This window comes from Engystomops pustulosus, chromosome 11 (genome assembly GCF_040894005.1).
Source record: "Engystomops pustulosus chromosome 11, aEngPut4.maternal, whole genome shotgun sequence".
NCBI classification, from domain to species: Eukaryota; Metazoa; Chordata; class Amphibia; order Anura; family Leptodactylidae; genus Engystomops; species Engystomops pustulosus.
In genome coordinates, this window is record NC_092421.1 from 16,371,019 (window position 1) to 16,379,179 (window position 8,161).

Below are 8,161 nucleotides of genomic sequence, written 5' to 3' on the forward strand. Positions count from 1 at the left end.
GCGGAGAAAGGACTTCCTGTTGGGTCCTATCTGCATGGCCCCTCCGTCACAACCATTCCCTTATGAATGAAGGCCAAAGACATCTGCACTCCTCTCAAACCACTTATAGGAGTGTGGTTATGATGAAAGGGGTTTGGAAATAGTAATGACTTCACGGCCCCCTTCATCACCCGAAAGCCAGCAGAGATGGGACATAGATAAGATATTATTGGTTATCCTATTGGTGTTACTTACCCTGTTAAACCTGCCTAAAGGAGGCCAACCACTTAATTCTCCTAATTCTTGAAGCTATAGCTTTCCGATTTTTCTGTCATCAGAGTTATTTGAGGACCTGTCTTTGAAGGATCTGTTGATTTGAAATACATTTTGTTTCCATTCTGATGACCCATGCACTGGATTGGTATGAGATTTACTTGAATGGGAACCAAGTTGCAAAGTCACAATGTAACATACAGAGCTTTCTGTTCTGTCCATTGAGGCGGCTCCAAAAGGTGATGAGTATAAGGCTTTGACCGGAGGATAACTACCGATTGCATGAAGAATGAAGAGCGGAAGACCATTGTCACTACCATTAATCGATCCCTTCCCTTATTGTCTCTGTTGACATTGTTAAGTTGTTGACAGGCTCTATGAGAAACCTTCAGTTTGTTAGGGCAACTTTATCCATGCCTAAAAATATCCCTAGGCATTGTTAAAGTAACCATGGGATGATTGGACTGGCAATGAACGTTTATTGATATAACATATAAAAAAATATTGCTGCAAATATTAACCTCTAGATTCTAAATTCAGAAGTACAGAAAGTTTAGACCTTTGTGAACATTGCTTTATCTTTTTCCTATGCAGTGTATAGAAAGATTAAACATATACACTATACCACTACACAAATATTGGGGAGAAGTCAGAGCTCCAATATATGATTAGAATCACATTCATGAACTTGCTATTGTAATTCCATTTTTTGTGATTGGAAACCAGAAGAAATCAACCATGTAATTGAAACAGAAGGCAATATTCCACAGAGTAGAGATTTATATACTAACAAATTTTAAAAAATCTGTCATGGAAGGAGTAGAAAAAAAGGACATTGTATAATATAATGCACAGACAGATCAGGCGTCATTTATCGTTAGACTGGCACATTGGGGGGATTTATATATGCACTTGCGCCACAATTCTGGTGGTTGTGCATCAAAAATACTGTGTAAAATGCCTTGCACCACAGTTATCAAAGGCTTCTTGAGATGGGCGTAGCCTCGTGAGAAAGGGGCATGGCTTATGGGAAATCATCCGTGCGCCCAAAATTCTGGCACACAGTTTAGACCAACTAAAAGTAGGTCTAAAGTAGGAACTGACATACTCTTATACTTATACTCTTATACTGGACAAAGAATTCATCATCAAAGTGATAAATTTGGCGCAGCAAAAGACTAGTGTTTTCCAGCTAGAAACTGGCGGAACCTGAGACACATTGGGGCGGATTTACTTACCCAGTCCGTTCGCGATCCAGCGGTGCGTTCTCTGCGGTGGATTCGGGTCCTGCCGGGATTCATCATGGAAGTTCCTCCGCCGTCCACCAGGTGGCGCTGCTGCGCTGAAAAGCATCCGGATGCCCTGAAATTCACCGAGCCGGACCAAGTGAAGGTAAGCGCGTCCCAAGCGACACTTTTATTGTTTTAAATGCGGCGGTTTTTCCAAATCCGTCGGGTTTTCGTTCAGCCACGCCCCCCATTTTCGTCGCGTGCATGCCAGCGCCGATGCGCCACAATCCGATCGCGTGCGCCAAAATCCCGGGGCAATACAGGGAAAATCGTCGCAAATCGGAAATATTCGGATAACACGTCGGGAAAACGCGAATCAGGCCCTTAGTAAATGACCCCCATTGTTATATCCCCCCCTCCCCTCCATTGGGACGGTCTATGTCTATTTTCGGAGCTCCAGTGCCCATCAAGTTAAAGTGGTTTGGCCCTTTAATAAATGCTCTTATGGTCTATTTTCTGTCTGGGATTTTTTCTTTTCAAAAAGTCCCAAAATGCCTAAAGAGTCTTAGCACATAGACCAGCAGGGGACTGGGGTGACCATGAGACTTTTATGAGACTTTTTGTAAAAGTATCAAGTTGCGAGTCTGGCTTTGTTGCACTAGCAGTAGTTCTATGTTTACGACAGATTAATAAAGAGGTGTATATAGTCTTTTTAGCAGTGAAAAATCCTCAATGCAGCCACTTTAGATACTTTTTTTATGCCAAAAATCACAGGAAAACTGTTAAAATATAAACTCATCATTTTTCAAATTACACAGTGGGGCAGATTTACTTACCCGGTCCATTCGCGATCCAGTGGCGCGTTCTCTGCGGTGGATTCGGCTCTTCCGGCTATTCACTAAGGCAGTTCCTCCGACGTCCACCAGGTGTCGCTGCTGAAGTCCGCCGAGGCCCGCCGGAGTACACAATGCTATACTTGGTGAAGGTAAGGGCAAGTCCAGCGACACTTTTTTTTCTAAAATGCGGCGGTTTCTCCGAATCCGTCGGGTTTTCATTCGGCCACGCCCTCAATTTCCATCGCATGCATGCCGACGCCGATGCGCCAAAAACCCTTACTTATCTATTAATTTGTCTATTTTACTGTGTGAAAGTTGAAGAAAACTTACTCGTAAATAGTTTAAAATAACAGTTTTGTATACAGTTTGGGTAGAATAGGATTGTACCCCTCTACAATGGAGAAAAGGTTAAGACAAGATGTGTACATCTTGAGAATGCACTAGACCTCAGGAGCTGAAGTGTTACAGTGGTCACTGCTTTACTTAACCCCTTAAGGATCAGGCTCTTTTTCGTTTTTTCATCTTTATTTTTCACTCCCCACCTTCAAAAATCTATTACATTTTTATTTTTCCATGTAAAGAGCTGTTTATGGGCTTGTTTTCTGCAAAACAAATTGCCCTTCATAGTGGTAGTATTTAAAATTCTTTGTCGTGTACTGGGAAGCGGTAAAATTCTGAATGCAGTGAAAATTAAAACCTCCTGTCCAAAAAAAAAAATGTCTTCATTTTGCCATCTTCTGGCAGTAAGAACTAACAACTAATAACTAGAGATGAGCGAACATGCTCGTCCGAGCTTGATGCTCGTTCGAGTATTAAGGTACTCGAGACGGCTCGTTGCTCGGACGAGTATTTCCCCTGCTCGAGATCGAGCATTTAATTAAAAAAACACAGTGAAGAACAATGAAGAATAGAATAAAAACAGTGAACACAGTGAACACAGGATCATTTAAGTGAAAAACACAGTGAAGAATAGATTACAGATGTTCGGCACATCTGCTTACTTGTCGGAAGATACGCGCGGAACGGTGCGAACAAAATAGTATGTGAAGAACAATATATATGTGTGAAGAACACATTGAAGAACACGGTGAGCAGGACAGAGACACCGGGGAGCAGCACAGAGACACCGGGGAGCAGCACAGAGACACCGGGGAGCAGCACGGAGACATCGGGCAGCGGCAGCACAGAGACATGGGGCAGCGGCAGCACAGAGACATGGGGCAGCGGCAGCACGGAGACATGGGGCAGCGGCAGCACGGAGACATGGGGCACGGAGACATGGGCACGGAGAGCAGCGGGGCACGGAGACATGGGGCACGGAGACATGGGCACGGAGAGCAGCGGGGCACGGAGACATGGGGCACGGAGACATGGGCACGGAGAGCAGCGGGGCACGAAGACATGGGGCACGGAGACATGGGCACGGAGAGCAGCGGGGCACGGAGAGCAGCGGGGCACGGAGACATGGGGCACGGAGACATGGGCACGGAGAGCAGCGGGGCACGGAGACATGGGGCACGGAGACATGGGCACGGAGAGCAGCGGGGCACGGAGAGCAGCGGGGCACGGAGAGCAGCGGGGCACGGAGAGCAGCGGGGCACGGAGAGCAGCGGGGCACGGAGACATGGGGCACGGAGACATGGGGCACGGAGACATGGGGCACGGAGACATGGGCACGGAGAGCAGCGTGGCACGGAGAGCAGCGGGGCACGGAGAGCAGCGGGGCACGGAGAGCAGCGGGGCACGGGACAGCGTATCTCCCGACAAGTAAGCAGATGTGCAGAACATCTGTAATCTATTCTTCACTGTGTTTTTCACTTAAATGATCTTGTGTTCACTGTTTTTATTCTATTCCTCACTGTTCTTCACATCTGTTAACTTGTCGGGAGATAATATACGCGCGGAACAGTGAAGAATAGATTGCAGATGTTTGCATACATCTGATCACTTATCAGAAGACATTCTTTTTCAATTAATTAACACATTTTATTCCCGAACCATGGTCCCTTTGAAAAATGCTCGAGTCTCCCATTGACTTCAATGGGGCTCGTTATTCGAGACGAGCACTCGAGCATCTGGAAAAGTTCGTCTCGAATAACGAGCACTCGAGCATTTTAGTGCTCGCTCATCTCTACTAATAACGTTTTCATACTTTGTGTGTACAGAGCTGTAGGGGTTGTCATTTTTTTCCGACTTTTGTTGACGTTTTCAATGCTTCTATTTTTAGCACTGTACGACCTTTTGATCACTTTTTATAGAATTTTTTATATTTTTTAAAATGACAAAAAAATGGCATTTGCGACTTTGGGCACTATTTTCTGTTATGGGGTTAAACACAGTGAAAAACCGTTATTATATTTTGATAGATCTGGCATTTTCGGATCTAATGCAATATCTAATGTGTTTATGATTTTTACTGTTTATTTGTATGACATCTAGGGAAAGGGGGGTCATTTGAATTTTTAGGTTTTTTAAATATATATATATATATATATATATATATATATATATATATTTTTTTTTTTTTACTATTGTTCAGGCGGTACTTTAACCCTAGGTTGGCTGATTCTACCATGTACTGCAATACTACAGTATGGCAGTATATGGGGATTTTGCACACCATCTATTATAATGTGCAAATCACACATAGTAATAGCCTAGATCATGATCTTTGTGTGAAAGGGGCTGTCATGGCAATAGATCACCACTCCCCGATGACGTCACAGGGAGCGTGCTGTCGGCTCGTTAATGCTAGCACCAATTTACTTTATTGTGAAGCAAACACCCAGTGAGTATGAAGAGGGCTCAGCCCGTGAGCCCTCTTCATACTTCCCCATGCGCAACAAGACATAAGGGTACGTCCTATTGTGCTATGGGGTTAAAGATACTGAATGTTTTTTTTTAAATCTTGTTCTGCCTTTTTCAATTTATTTTGTATTTATGCAGAGAGAGAGAGTGATATTTTTATGACAACTGATAGAGCATCAACTGTAAAATGTGACTTGCATATGCAACACCCTCGCCGATGCAAGGCAGAGGAGTGGTTGCGATTACGTCCTACAATGTAGCTTGCAGCCTGTGTAGGGTCTGATCAGCCCCACAGCATGTCACTACATAACCCTAGATAACACAGATAAACACTGCAGAGGTAGAACCTGCCTGGCAAGGCAGAAGTTAATTGTTTTGTGTGATGTCATATGTGTCAGCCAATCACATGTGTTACACTCTGTTTCTGTAAGCTGAGATGTAATTGGAGGAGTAGCCACCACCTGACCAGTGGGAGTAACAAAACCCCTGGTCAGGAAACTTCTAGAGCTCAGAAGGAGAAGAGAGTGCAGTGTGAGAAGAGAGTTCACTCTCTCAGATTAGAGACTCATATGAGTCTGTGCAGCCAGCACACCAGACAAGAGCAGGTGAGCCCAGCTCCCTGCCTGAGTGTAGTGAGTTAGTGAGTGAGGAAAGGGGTATCATCCTACCTTCAAGGGTGATACCTGAAGCAATCCAGGATAAAACTGAAGCATCTTATTAGGACACAGCTACCTCCCAGCCTGCCCTTTGCATCCAGGCTGATGATCCATCCTGTGGCTCCCTCCAACTACATCTCCAGCATTCTACCATTCTGTTAAGGCACGTTGCTACTGTTCCTGTTGGTTCCAATAAAGAACTGTAAGTTATTTTTGTTCAACGTCTGCCTCCGTCTGGTCCCTGCTACTACGGCTGTCACCATCACGGGCACCCTATCCACCACACAGACTAATACTCTAGACACCAAAGGGTTGCCCCAGAGAGAACCGCTATAGCAGCCTCTCCCTCATCATTTCTTGCCAACACCACCCTGCTGGAGACCTGCCAGGCTGTAGGACAGCCCTCCGGTTCCCCATACCAAGCACCGTGACACTAGCGTGCCTAGGCCGCAACCGCCAGCCACTCAGGTACTGCAGGCCCCGGCTGACTCCAAGCCCCAATACAAGTCTAGGCCCCGGTGGGGGATGTTGCACATATGTATATAGTTTACTGTATTTTAATAAACCTAAATTCAGTGGGGGACATGTATCTTCTATTTCTGCTAGTTTAATTGTCTCATTTTTGCAACTTTTGTGGTTTTTGCAACTTTTCATTGTGACTTTTGCTGTCCTTTTCCAAGTACACCTTGGTCTGCACCTTGTTCAGTGCCTCATGTATCTTTATTTTCCAGATGATCCGTGCAACTCTTCACATCCTGCCAGTGAACAGCACATGGTGAGGAAATAGAAGCTGCAAACTACAAGGAGATAAGTGATCCAGGGGAAGGGGGTGGCAGGCACATATCTGTGAGAACAGAGTTGTAGCAAATCTTCTGTCTGTCATGCCTCTGTGTAATAGGCATCTCATCATCTCTATTCTGTCTCATCTCTCCTTCTTTATGTCAGTGTGTTATTACAATGTCAGTAGCCAGATGGAAGTGCATATACACCTGTACTCTTATAATGTAACCACATTGTCACCCCAGAGAACTAGATGGATCTTAATTAGAGATGAGCGAGCACTAAAATGCTCGGGTACTCGTTATTCGAGACGAACTTTTCCCGATGCTCGAGTGCTCGTCTCGAATAACGAACCCCATTGAAGTCAATTGGAGACTCGAGCATTTTTCAAGGGGACCAAGGCTCTGCACAGGGAAGCTTGGCCAAACACCTGGGAACCTCAGAAAAGGATGGAAACACCACGGAAATGGACAGGAAACAGCAGGGGCAGCATGCATGGATGCCTCTGAGGCTGCTTAATCGCACCATTATGCCAAAATTATGGGCAACAGCATGGCCATGACAGAGTGACAGAATGAAGCTAGATAGCATCTAAAACATGCAATAATTGACCCTGACACTATAGGGGACGGCATGCAGAGGCAGCGGCAGCAGGCTAGAGAGTGGCATGGCGACATACCCTAAATGGACTCAGGCTTCAAACCAATGGGTGGCAGAGAGGAACCAAAGGAGGTGAGCAAGAAGCGCTCAAATAATATCGGTACATGATAAAAGTTTGCCAGTATATTTTGTGGATTACACAGCAGGGTGGCGACAAAGTTAACATGGAAGCCATGAAAACAACCCAAAATTCTGCCTGACACAGCTCGTTTGATAAGGGGACCATGTATGGAGGCAGTGAACTAGTAGTAGATTAAAGGTGCTGCAGTTAAAACTATGTTAGTTGGATCTTGGCATGGAGTTGGCGCTCCGCTGCCAGGCGAGCTTTCGCCAATCCAAGCCCCTGTCTCTAGGCTACTCCCCAAACAGCACTTCTAAGAACCTTTTGTATAAGATCAAGTGTAGTAGCGTTCTTATAAGTTTAGGATATGGCGGGTGAGGGGAATGTAAACAGATGCGCAAGAAGCGCTGAAATAATATTGGTAAATGATAAAAGTTTATTAGTATATTTTGTGGATAACACAGCTGGGTGGCGACAAAGTTAACAACTTTGATGTGGAATCCATGAAAACAACCCAAATTTCTGCCTGACACACCTCGTTTGATAAAGGGACGATGTATGGAGGCAGCTATATGGACGACTTTTGGAGGTAGCAATGGAGACAACGTGTGGAGGCTGCTATGGAGACAATTTAATTTGGATAGTGCCTGTATGTGGCAGTCCCAAAAATTTTTCAAACCAGAGGAGCAGGTAGGTGGCCCTCCAGAAAAATAGAATAGATTGAGTGCCTGTATGTGGCAGTCCCAAAAAGTTTTCAAACCAGAGGAGCAGGTAGGTGGCCCTCCAGAAAAATTGAATAGATTGAGTGCCTGTATGTGGCAGTCCCAAAAATTTTTCAAACCAGAGGAGCAGGTAGGTGGCCCTCCAGAAAAATAGAAT

The 8,161-nt window shown here is 45.1% G+C and overlaps 1 long non-coding RNA gene across 1 annotated transcript in view; it reads left to right on the top strand.

Annotated features, from left to right (window-relative positions):
• LOC140105419 (uncharacterized) overlaps positions 1–6,557 on the top strand; it is a 146,356-nt gene extending 139,799 nt beyond the window's left edge. Inside the window, exon 3 of the long non-coding RNA XR_011850576.1 lies at positions 6,513–6,557. This is a non-coding gene — a long non-coding RNA (uncharacterized lncRNA). The remainder of the gene's footprint in view (positions 1–6,512) is intronic.
• Positions 6,558–8,161: the final 1,604 nt, after the last annotated feature.